We start from the raw sequence: 14,156 nt of genomic DNA on the forward strand, positions 1-14,156 counted from the left end.
CGCTCAAGGTTGACCCGGGTTGTTGGAGTTGCCGAAGAGCAGCGCGACACTCGCGGTGCCATTCGCCCTTCCTCGGCCTCTTCTTGATCCATGACTGCAGTTCGGTCATGGAGACGAGCTGCGGGAAAGCGCGCCGCACAAACGGTGACCACACCTGTTCACCGCTGTCTACGTAGAGCCGGAGATGTCGCAGTCTCAGCGCGTGTCTGCGCATCATCAACCACGGCATGCCCAGTCCTCCTTTTAACGGGTGTTGGCAGCAAACGGATCGCCTAACCATCGGAACGCTTCCTTTCCACAAGAAGCGGAAGAGGATGCGCTCCAGTTTGGTGATGGTAGGGTCGGGACAAGGAACGACGGTCAGGCGGTAGTAGATGACGGACGCGATGTACGTGTTCGCCACCTCCGCCCGACCTTTCAGGGAAAGCTTCCTCTCGGCCCATTGCCGGGCTAGAGTGGCCACTCTTCTCGTTATCTCGTCCCAGTTCTTCTCCGTTTGGAGGTCTGGACCAAACCAGACCCCGAGCATCTCAACCGGACCGTCAGTCCAACGTCCCACGACGGAGGCGCTACTTGACGGCATGGGGTTGCTTCTCCAGGTGCCGAGCCGCAAGCCCACTGACTTATCCCGGTTGATTTTCGCTCCCGTTACCGCTTCGTAGTCTCTCAGTGTCTCGCCGACAAGCTCGATGTGCTTTTGGCTAGACACTATGACGGTGACGTCGTCCGCGTATGCCGACACGCTCGTCCCGCATCCCAACTCTCGCGGGATGCCCCTCAGCGTCGCCAGCTTCCGCAGTAGTGGCTCGAGAGTCAACACGTACAGAAGCGACGAGAGGGGGCATCCCTGACGGACCGAACGTGCAATGTCGAAGGGTCTTGATAGATGCCCATTGACGCGAACTACCGAACGGATGCCTCTGTACAAGGCAGCCATCCAGCCGCGGAAAATGGGACCGAAGCCGGCTGCTATGAGGACAGCCTCCAAGTATTGATGGTCTACCCTATCGAAAGCTTTCGATTGATCTAAATTGATCAGGGCCCCACCCATGCCAGGTTCCTTAACTACCCTCTCTATGATGTAGCGCATCAGATGGAGGTTGTCATGGATGCTCCTGCCCGGCACCGCGCACGTTTGCGCCTTGCCGATCAGTTTCTCGATGACAAGCGCCAACCGCTTGGCTAACACCTTGGCCAAAATTTTCAAGTCTGCATTGAGCAGAGTGATGGGCCTAAAGTTATCTATGACGTTCCCCTTGTTTGGATCTTTCTTCAGCAGCGTTACGGCTCCTCGACTCACAAAACCGGGAATGCTCCCGTTTTGCTGCCAGTTGCAGTACACCGCCACCAAGACGTCTCCAAACAAGTCTGGCTTACAGTTGTAAAGCTCGTAGGGCAGACCATCCAAACCCGGAGATTTGTCCCTCGAGCATCCCGCCATCGCGTCCCTCACTTCCGCCGCCGTGATGGCACCTTCGCAGCACTCCGCCTCTCTTGCCGAGAGTCGTGGCAGGCTGTGCAGGTAGGCACTGAAGTCCACCCTGCGTTCTCGCTCGCCATTCGTCCCAAACAGTCGAGCAAAGTGCCGCTGAAAGGCCTCACACATTTTGCTTGGCTCGAGCAGTTCGCGCCCCTGTTCGTCCACCAGAGACCGAATGGTGGCTTTGTTGCCCTGTTGCGCCTCCGCCACCCGGGCCTCTCGTGCGGCTCCAACACCTTCGTTTCTTAGAGCACGCATCCTAGCCCTGACAACGCACCCTTCGTGTTTGGCGTTGAAGTGTTGGTCAAGGGCCAACCTCGCCGCCAAAACGTCGGATGCGATGCCACTTCTAATTGCCTCTTCTAGCTTCTTAACTAGTTCACCCTCTACTCTGTTTCTGTCTATGGCTAGTGCTTTGCTATACCTAACCGCTTCTGCTTTTATTGCTCTCTTGAGGGCAAACCACCATTTGTTATTGATGATGGCTCCTGTCAAAGCCCTCTTTACTAACGTGCTAATCCGGTCTCTGAAAACTGGTCTCGACGGGAAAGACGCGTTTAGTTTCCAGTAACCGGAGCCCTGCCTATGTGTCTTATCTAAGTCTAGCGTACACGTCACAAGTTTGTGATCCGTGTAGCTGACTATGTGAAATTGTGGACACCCTATGCTATCTCTATCTACTCTCCTACACAGTATTCTATCTAGATACGATCTCGACGACCCGATGCGGTTTGTCCATGTCCACATTGGCGCATTCGGGTAATCGAGTCGGTACCTGTCAGACAGTTGAAAGCGTCTGAGCAGGTCTTTGAGGCATTTGGATCCCCGTCTATTCCTATCTCTGCCCACATAGTCTAGATGCGTGTCCAAGGTAGCATTCCAATCCCCCACTAAAAGTAAAGGACGAGACGTTCCTAGGAATACTTCTAGACGTCGGAAGAAATCCGGCCTACCTGTTAAAGGTGGTGCGTATACTGATATGAGTCGAAAAGCACACCCATCGCTGCCATCGACATCCAGAACAACCAATCTACCCTCCGGGTCTATGAATACTGTCTTTACTTCGAGATCCAGACTCTTGCGAAAGAGTACCGCCGTGCCACTACCGCCCATTCTCGGCAGACAGGGAGAAAAATAAATGTTAAACTGTCTGCCAAACATGGACGATAGGGCCCGCGGATCATGGAGTCTGGTCTCGCTTATGGCTATGATTTCTAGTTTATGTGACTTTATGTCATTTAGGAGGTACCCTTGTTTCCAAGGGGACCCCAAGCCACGCGCATTTACACAACCAATCTTGAGCATCATTTTGATTTGAGTGTTAAAGTTTTATAAAGAGAGTCACTTACCGTTTGAGAGTTTTTGTGTCTCCTCCTTCGGGTTTTCTTCGAGGAGATCACTATATAGTTTTTTCGCCAGGTATTTTTGGCATTTGCCAACTGCCTTTGGAAAAATAGATTTTAGTGTGTGGTGCAGGGTTGGTGTTATGTGTAGTATTTTGATGTGTTCTGGCGGTGTTGTGTATGGGTGGTTGCTGGTTTTTATGTCTTCGTTTGTTATGTTTGTTTTTGTGTTGATGTATTCCATCAACTCTGAGTTTTTTAGATAGATAGATAGATAGATAGATAGATAGATAGATAGATAGATAGATAGATGGATAGATAGATAGATAGATAGATAGATAGATGGATGGATAGATAGATAGATAGATAGATAGATAGATAGATAGATAGATAGATGGATTGAGAGATACGCACACGCAAGTTCACGATGTTTTATATATACATATATATAGGCGCAGTCCTGGTTGTATGTTAAGTTAGCTTCGATTCCAACCACATATTTTCGGGTTCAGTCCCACAGCGTAGCACCTCGGGAAAGTGTCTTCTATCAAGGCCTTGGACCGACCAGCGCCTGGCGAGTGGATTTGGTAGACGGAAATTGAAAGAAGCCCGTTGAAAACTGAAGGAAGCACACGTCACCAATTGGACGTCATTTTATGTGGTTGCAATCTATCAAGATGACTTTATTAGTGGCAGACATTTAGATGTTATCTTGCATCCTGCTGAGTATCAGATACCCCAGTCTGTCATAGATGACTGGTCGTTAGTGTGTTGCTTTGCCGGACACACACACACACACGTAAACGAGCATTTATTTATATACATAGAAGCATATTAATGTATATATTTATATTTCTTTTACTGTTTTCTTTTCCTTTTTATCGGTGGGCTAGCATACACACAAATCAATATGGACGCGTCTACCTATCTCTACATTCTTAAATATTAATTTATGCATATAAAGATAGGTAAACGGCTCCATAAATATTATTACGTACTGAATAATGATTCGCACTAAATTCATCTTCCGTTTCTGTCATCAATTGTAAACTAAACAAACACTGCGGATTTCCTGATACGTATGTCCAATGAAAATTATATCGTAACTGTGGATGAGATTAGGTCGCCCAAACTGTGAATGTCCAAGCAGCTACATACATATGTGTGTGTGTCTACAGACATATACGTGTGCATGTCAGTATGTCTGTGTAGGTGTGCATGAATGTATCTACGTGTACATACGCATAAATCCTCGAACACTCGTGTACGTAGATTGTATATAATGTAAAATTGTTGCACACCGTTATGTCTATATTCGTTGGTAATAAATAAGGCGTCTGATTTCAAGTTGGATAATTCAAGCTGTATTAAGCCTATAAAATTGTGCGCAGAAGTGGCTGTGAGGTAAGTAGCTTGCTTACGAACCACATGGTTCCGGGTTCAGTCCCGCTGTATGGCACCTTGGGCAAGTGTCCAACCAATTAACTACTGCTGCTTACACGGACAAAGGTCTCGCCAGTTTACCATTACCAACACGGTCACTTCTACTACTACAGCCAACGATTCAAGTCAACGCACTAGACAGCCATTATGTCTCCACACAGAAAAGTTGAAAGAGTGTGGATTTAAGATGGTCTTATTTTTATAGTTTAAAGTCTGACTTTTCCAGAACATCCGATATACTGTTGAGAGAGAGATGTCTTATACTCTGCTTCTCGATATGTGAAAGAAGAACGCGCGGCAGAAGACGTTTCCAGAATATTGTCCAAGAACATGTTGGTATTCTTTTTATCCCATATTTTTTTGTTTGTTTGTATTTTAGACTTTGGGATTAATGAGGAAGAATGCATTCGTAAACCAGAAAGTGCAAAATTGGAGTGGTGACATGTGGTAGAAATAAAAGAGAGTGGAAAGCGGTGATCTGGGCGAGCTTGAGTAGAATTGTTATAGAGGTAGCTATGTGTCCGGCGTTAGCATCGAAAGAGCAGACAAGATGAAAGATCAACGTTTCTCTGTCACCTGTTGTTTGTAGTGTGCTGGTTATCATGCATTGCAAATGATGGCATCTGTGTAGAACATTTTGTACATACAAGCACCAAAACCACGGATTATAGTTGAAGAACGATATTATGAGTTTACCCGACGTGCCAGTATTTCATGGGTGTTTCCCTTTTTTTTTTTTTTTGTTATTAGAGTGGTAATGTGTAACACCAAGATCGTCCTGACAAAGCAGGGCTGTGATCGAAAACATTCAGGTTTGATAATAACACCCTCATTCACGGCTAAACGCAATTATCTTCTGTTGATCCTCCTTTTAAAGCGGATGTGACTTGCTTTGAGCAACTCACCAAGCTAGAAATGTTTTCGTTGTCAAACCTGTATTTAATCTGCTGAACGTTCATCGAGTTGTAGCCTGTTAAATTTCTGAATTCAAATTAACAAATAATCATTTTTTTTCTCTTTTGTACTTTTATATTAGTATACAGGTAAGTTTATGATCTCTTATACGTCTTTCCCACACAACATGACAAAGTTTATTGATAAACTGGAGCTAGAAATTATGTTTCTTTGTTTTCTCCTATTTGTGTTTTCAATCAAACATCTAGCGGTATTATAAGTATTATATTGGTTCTAACCCATTCCTAAAAACCTTGACTTTTGTCTGATCAAAGGATTTCAATTCGAATAATCTCTAAACATGATTTAGTTGATTTTTTTTTTTAATTTAAGGAAATAATGTACTTTTAGTAGATTCTAAAACATTTTTCTTTTTGAAATCCTTATGCGTAATTCGATTTGCGATTTTTTCTTGTTTTTTTTTTTTCAGTTTCGTTGATTTCAAATTTGGATAATTATGAATTAACTAGTTTTTATTTCATATATCATTGCTATGAAATTGCTTAGGTTATACGGTGTAATTCATTTATTTTCTTTAAATTACATTTACTACGAAATTTGTTGGTTATTTGTGCTTTTAAATATAGTTTTATTTCTTTCATGCTGATTGATTAATAAGTAACATTACGTATTTGTAATCAAACTTGAATTGCAGTAATTTTCATTACATTCGATTTTTTTAATGGTATTTACTAGTGTAATTACAAGTTGATTGCATTTAACTGTTTCACTATACATATCAGCCTTACCATATTGTTCTTAACTGGCGGTGAAATGCTTCTAACAATTTGTTCTATTATTGTAATTATCATTGCATCGTCTTTTGGAATATGTCTTTTAATTTCTATGATTGTTATATTTTTTTTTCTTTTTCAGGAATGCTCAGAGTTTATTACAAAAATCGCTTCTCAATATCTACTTAGACAAGCTAAATAATTTACAGCATGTCAATACGTTTTGTTGTGTTTAAAATTCCTCAGCAAGTGTGCTTGTTGTATCATTGTTCCACACAGAACATGATAAAATTATATTCTAAAATATGAGAAGTCTGCTTGAATGACTGAATATCTTAGTTGAATCACACGTTATCATTTTCAACACTATTGAACCAATGTAGACATTATATTAGCAAGCATTTTACCTATAATTCGTTTTCATTACGATCACTTTCTAATCATTATCAAATATCTTTTCTTTGCTAGATACATACAGGAACAAGACTTCAAGACAACTCAGTGTCTATATTTCTATGTCAAGCGTTCGTGTGCATTTCCCCCCATTAAACTCCTGGATCGGTAGGTTCATTCCTAAACCTAGGTTACATACAAAAGTATAAATTAAAGATCAATTGGGACCATGGTTATAACCGTAATTAAGAAAGCTTGTGGCACTGAAATTGTGAAACTATCGAATTATAAAGTTGATAAACAGAAAAATTAATATTTCTTTCTCGGGTTATGGCAGGCTCCTGAGAGCCGGTTTCCCGATTTCAATGGCGTATATATTCCCCACGTGGACGGGATACTGGTCCGTTGCAGGATTATTCCTTCTTGATAGCTGAATGGACTGGAGCAACGTGAAATGAAGAACACAACGCGTCGTCCTGTCTAGGAATCGAAACCACTATCATAAATCCAACACCCTAACCACTAAGCCACGCGCCTCCATATAATGCTGATATAAATTTCCTAAACAAACACACTAAAGATAAATGAGTTTAGAAAAATTATTTCTTGGATTTACTTATTTTATTGCTGCTATTTCAAGCATTTTATTTTGAACATTATTTACATTATTTATATTATTTACATTTGACGGATATTTGTCCTCATCTTGTTTTTTGTTAACACAAAGTTTCGTCTGATATACACTCCAGCCATCATCCAGGCAGTGACCTGAATAATAATAACTTCGAAAACTACCTTAGGAATGAGAACCCATGTTCGAAATTTCCCCAAGACACCTGATGAAGGCTGGAGGGCATATCAGCCGAAACGTTGTGTTAACAACCAAGATGAGGACAAATATCAGTTGAATGTAAATAATGTACATAATTCATCTCTTAAATGTAGAACTGTATTAGTATTAAATCTTGTAAATCGGCGAGCTGGCAGAACCGTTAGCATGCCGGATAATATGCATTGCGTCATATCGTCCGTCTCTACATTTTGATTTCACGTTCTGCCGAGGCCGAATATGACTTTCGCCTTATCAGGGGTCGTTAAAATAGGTACCAGCTGGACATTGGGATCGATGCCAGCTACCTATCTACTCTCCTGACATTGCTGGCATTGTGCCAAAATTTGAAACCAATATGAAAGATTTAATATTAATTTCAAAATCTAGGCGCCGAGTCGGCAAAATCCTTAGCACAGCGGGCAAGATGTTTAGCGTCTTTCCGTTCAAATCTCGCCGAGGTAGATTTTACCATTCATCATTTCGGGGTCGATAAAATAAGTACCAGTTGAACACTGGAGTCAAAGAAACCGACTTCTCCCTTCCCCCGAAATTGTGCTAAAATTTAAAATCAATATTAAATCTTGCCTAAGCTCCGATCTGGCAGAACTGTTGAAACTAATATTAAACGTTGTTATTTGTGGTTTGATACCAGTTTGAATCAGTGAAATACTTCATGCACCTTCCAAAGAGCAGGAAACCCTACGATCACACATCTAGATCAAGAAGCATTGCCTTAAGTACCATATACTGTTCTGTTTTTTAACTTAGTAAAATCCTACACACTTTATAACTGTGAATAGTTATTTAAATACGTGTTGATACTTTACTGCGACTTCATTTTATCGCCTCTCTATGGTGGAAGAGTGAGATCGAACTCTGCAGGAAATTGAAATCAAAATTCAGGCATGGCTGAAACATTACGAAGAAGCTTTGTTTTCAGTTCCATTAAGCGTCTTCCACCATCACCTCGGCTTGAAAAAAACTCCTATGAATGGAAGCTTTAAAGGGAAACCGAGAAACCCGTACGTACACACACACACACACACATACACACACACATACAAATATCGATATACATGTGTGGTAAGAAGCTTGCTTTCAAACCACATGGTACCGGGTTCAGTCCCACTGCATGGCACCTTGGGCAAGTTTCTACTATAGCCTCGAGCCGACCAAAGCCTTGTGAATGGATTTGGTAGACGGAAATTGTATATACATAGATATATGTATGTATGTATGTATGTATGTATGTATTTGTGTATGTGTGTTTGTCACCCACCATCGCTTGACAACCGAAACCTAGCGGTTTCGCAAAACAGACCGATAGAATATGTACTAGGCTTGCAAATAATAAGTCCAGTGGTCGATCAGTTTGATTAAAGGTGGTGCTGCAGCATGGCCGCAGTCAAATGACTGAAACCATTAAAAGTGTAACGAGTATACGGAAGTATAAATGCGTGCATATACGAAGTTGTATTTTTTTCTTGTCTGTTAACAACCGCTGTTGGTTTATTTCGGTCCGCCGTAACTTAACAGCAATATGAACCCCATTTAAAATAAATCCAGCAGTCAATTTGAAATGTTAAGTCCTTTCTGGCCGGCTCGTACAGCCGTGATTGAAGCAAGTAAAAAAAAAAAAGAAGATAAGCTAAACGGCTGAAACAGCAATCTGTATTTAATCCGACGGAGTAACGAGTCTGCCAATTGACATAACCTGCTTCTCTATATTAATATTTAAAACAAATGAATTAATGTAGTTTTACGTTGGCAAATATCACAGAGCTTTGAATATTTAACAGGATATCGATTTACATTTGTTGACATTGTTTCACAAGATATTATTAAGCAACTAACGAGACAGCAAATATTGTCCGAATGCTATATTTGCAGAAACTCTTCAATTCCGTTGAAGTAACAAGCTAGACTAAGAGCCATACACTGTTACTTTGACATCTTTTCGCGGAACAGACATCTTATTTTGTATTATATCTGTTTCTCTTGCATGTCAATTATTTTCTTGTCTTCTTATTAAAAGTATCAATTGAGAAGTTAGAGGCTTCCATTTTTATTTATTTATTTATTTATTTATTTATTCTTCTACTGTCTGTGGAACTCCTTCCATACTTCCTTGTTCTTTATATTTTCATTTTATATTTCTACGTTTTGTAGGTTCATACATTTGCTGGTCTGATGCCTAATACTCCATTTTTTTTTTTGTTTCTCCTTGCCTGAAATTAAATTCTGTTTATGTAATTCTCACACATACACACACACGCATGTGTGTGTGTGTGTGTGTGTGTGTGTGTGCGTGTGTGTGTGATATTTATATCTATCACAGTAGCACAATATCGACTAGGTCATAAGATGTTATACACCGCTGGTCACGATGCGCTTCCAATTGGGTCTTGATTGCTCCATTCTTTTCTGTGAGAAAAAGAAGACACAACAGGAATTTACCTCTGATTTACAGGATGCAACATTTACTAGAATCGATTGTATTTTAAGTTTTTTTTTTTTTGCTTTCATAAAAGACGGACTTGCCCCGAGTATGTCCACAATGTTCTGAAGGGACACAGACGAAGATATGTACATATATGTGTATGTATGCGTGTGTGTGAGAGGGAGAGAAAGGGAATATTTCGTATAAGTACACATTTCACGTTATATAGGGATATCCAGGCTATATATCTTTATATACGTGTATGTATGCATGTACAGTAGGACACACGCTGATAGACACACACACACACACATGGAATGTGATCAAGTGATGTTTATTTTCCGACATATTCCCCATCAATGTTCCAGTGCCTTAATTCCATTGGTGAAGAGGCTATCATCTTGTTCGTCAAAAATGTCCTCAACAGCAGATGTGACGTCATGTTGACTGCGATACTGGCTCCCAGTCAAGTTTGCATGTTGTTGAATGGATGATATTCAGATGAGGCCAAATCAGGAGAGTAAGGAGGCTGAGCAACTAGTTCAAAGCTACAGTCACAGTTGCCATTAAAACGAAGGACTTGTGTGCTGAAATATTGTCCTCGTGAAACAAGACCCCTTTCAGTTTTCTGGGACGTTTGGTCTTGATAGCCTTTCGGAAATGCATCAGCAAGTTGACGTAGTACCCTCTATTGGTGGTGTGCCCCTTTTGAAGATACTCAATAAGCCCAATGCCTTTTTCATCTCCTAGAACTGAGGTCATCATCCTCCCTGCAGATACAACGAGTTTGGCCTTCTTTGGAGCAAGTTAAGAGGAGTGTTTCCACTGCATTGATCGTCTCTTTCCCTCTGGCTCAAAGTGACAAATACAACATTCATCCTGGGTTAGGAAACGTACAAGGAAACCAGCTGGAGCTGCTTCGAGCAATGTTCAGATTTTTCTGTGATGTGATCATGCCAGTGCGCTTTTTGTCAAGTGTCAGAAGACGGAATATGCTCATAGCATTGGCTATTTCATTTATATCAATCACCTGTTATCCTTCACCATGTGGTGAACACCAATGATTTCCTCGGTGATGGCAGATGTATAATATTCGAGACTCTCCCTTCTCCTCTTAAATTCACTTGCCCACTTTTGCACTGTCGATAAAGCAAGGGCGTCATCCCCTAATGTAGCGGCCATCTCAGCTCGAACGTCATTGAGCTGAATCCTTTTCCTGCAGGTGTATGATAACACCACGACGCCAAGTTTTGTCCGTTTTCAAGACACGACGCTTCTAGTTACATTTGAAGTTTCCTTTGAACAGTCAGATATTTTTTTCTGGACAGAAGCAATGAAGATATTAATACGAAGGGTTGAAATTAATCCATTCACGATTTCACAGCTCAAGCATCACACATTGACAGTCAACCTATGAGCTTTTCAGCCTACCCTCATGTGTATATATACATGCATGTGTGTATGCATATAAAGACATATTGTATGCAATATATATATATATATATATATATATATATATATATATATATATATATATATATATATATATATATATGTGAGTATTGTAGTTCGCTTGAAGCATTGTGTATTGTTTGTAAAATATGTTTTATTATAGTGCATTATTGTGCCATTCAAGACACACACACACACACATATATATTATATATGTATATATATATATTATATATGTGTATATATATATATATATATATATATATATATATATATATATATATATATATATATATAAATAAATAATAAATGAGTATATGCATATATACGTACAGGTATGTGCATACCTACGTCTACCTGTATATATATAGGTGCATATCCGGGTACAGGACATTGCAAACAAAACGTAGACAAGAAAATAATAATAACCAGAGTACAGAAAACACACAAGCCACATAGAGAACATTTTCCTTCATCAGCTACCCCCGTTTTAACACCGGCGTTTCGAAGAGTTGGGCAGGACGCATCGTTAAAACGGCTCTTCCCATGGACCGCAAATTAAATTTGTATACACAAATTAAACCTGTGCCATGGTGGAATGTAGAGGCGGACAAAAAACAAGACATGAAAACAAACGGAAAAGGCTATGCGGCCAGACGTGAAAAATTATGTGTATATGAATGCTGTGAGGCACGAACTAGAAAGTGGGGAGGAAGTAAGTCCGCGTGTTTGCTCGGCGATAGCCAAGGAAGAAAAGGATTAGTGACCGGAACCATGTTACCATGCAGGGGTAAGGGCGAGAGAGAGAGTGGTAGAGGGAGAAACAAAGGGAGGAAGTAGAAGAATAAGTGAGCAATGAGAGAAAGAGAGGAAGAGAGGAATATAGTAGTAACAGAAGAAAGTACGAGGGGGGAAAAGAGAGAGATATAGTAGTAACAGAAGGAAGACCGAGAGGGGTAAAGAGAGATACGTAGTAGTAACAGAGGAAGAACGAGAGGGGGGGAAAGTGATAGAAAAAGAGACAGAGTCGCGTCAGACAATATAAAGTTTAAATAACTACTTACAACATTGGTGACGCTGGCGTTCGGTCATGTAAAAACAAATACTATATATATATATATATATATATATAGTATATATATATATATACTATATATATATATAGTATATATATATATATATATATATATATATATATATATATATATATATATATATATATATATATATATATATATATATATATATATGGAGAGAGAGAGAGAGAGAGAGAAAGAGAGAGTCAATTACGCGGATAAGCAAATTAGATACATCAAATATATTAGAATTTGGATCGGGGAAAGAGTAACCTCACTCAATTAAATAATAACAGATGGATGGCATTTTCCCATAATACTCTCCAGGTGAGAACAGAGTAGCCGTGAGAGCTCCTACCAGTCGAATGATGATATCGATTATATTTCCAGTTCTTCTTTACGAATAGCCAACCAAGGAACTTGATCTGCCCATCAGTAAACTCCAATCGCAAAGCAGGTAGGAAAACGGCAATTGTTGGGTATCCCAACTCTGTTCTTTTGATGGTTTCTGTTTGCGTAAAGATGTGGTCTACAAGTGCCGAGTTATGACCCCAGACTCCCACCAAGCAAGGGTTTATATCGGTGGTATTGTTCATTTCAAGTGCGGCTACAGTGCACATATGAAATTTTTCTCCTATCCAAATTCTAAATTATCTGCCTTCTTCGCATCTTAAATACACAAACTCAAATCTCAAAATATTCCCTACACTCTATCCTGGGCTATCGTAAGTGCGACTCCACCACACAATGCAAACATTGATCTTTGTAAATTATGTTTAATGGAATCGCTAACTACCCTTCTCCACCACAACCTTTTATTACTTAATAGATTCTCACATGTAATACTGTCTTGTAAACACAGGATCTACTCATCATTTGCCCATTTTATTAAGTTTATGTAATCCCATAACTATAATTATCCCTGATTAAAATTAACCGTGACGTACGACACGGTCAGCCTAGCAACTTACTACCTCAATACCCCGCTTCTTTAATCCACCACATCCCACCTCTCTCATAGCCTCTTCATCCTCACAAGTGGTACTCATTCCTTTCTCTCATTTCTCGTCTTCAGCCAAAAAGTACTTAATACTACCCCACTCAATTAAGCACTAACTTACCAACCTCTCCCTTCTTGTATTCAATTTCATACATTTCTGTATAATTCAGTACTTCCCCTCCAGTATCAAACCCTCATTCATTATTCTACTAACCAGTGCTCTCTTAACCACTAACTCACCCCCACTCTCTGCACCTCCTTATAATTTTTCTGATACCTTTCTACATACTTTAGCAATCTCCCTTTGCTACTGAACTAGACACTACCTTTCTCAAATATTTATACTTAAAACTTCATTATCTGAAAGTCTCCGAGTTCTACTTTCTCTCGTTTTGCGTGTATACATTTATACATATTTTGTATTTCATACCTAAAGTACTATATTTAATCTATTTGATATAATTAATATAATTAATTTATCTAATTTGTTTATCTTCATAATTGCCCCACTATCCGCTCAAATCGATCCCTGTTATAGCCATTCTTTACCTTGTGTATTCGATCCCCTGTAAAGACATTGGAGTATAAGTTTGAATATTTTGAGCACTTTGAAGTGTCTTCTATACTGAGAAAATCTGGATCTAATCCGTGGATTGTGTGTGTGTGTGTGTGTGTGTGTGTGTGTGTGTGTGTGTGTGTGTGTGTGTGTGTGTATTAAATATGCAAACAGTATGTACTTGTATTTATTTTGCAAGGTTCGTAGATGTGTTGGATGAAAGTCAGTAAGGTCTCTACTAACCTTGGAAAATATTAAATTACAACCAATATGAAATGAAATATACCGTAGCCTGAAGGCTAATCAGATCGACCCTTCGAAGTCACTGACAACAGTATTATTGTCAAAGAATTCTATTTATCTATCTATCTATCTATATATATATATATATATATATATATATATATATATATATATATATATATATATATATATATATATATGAATACATAC

The sequence above is a fragment of the Octopus bimaculoides genome, chromosome 5, assembly GCF_046866305.1.
Source record: "Octopus bimaculoides isolate indiv1 chromosome 5, ASM4686630v1, whole genome shotgun sequence".
Taxonomy (NCBI): domain Eukaryota; kingdom Metazoa; phylum Mollusca; class Cephalopoda; order Octopoda; family Octopodidae; genus Octopus; species Octopus bimaculoides.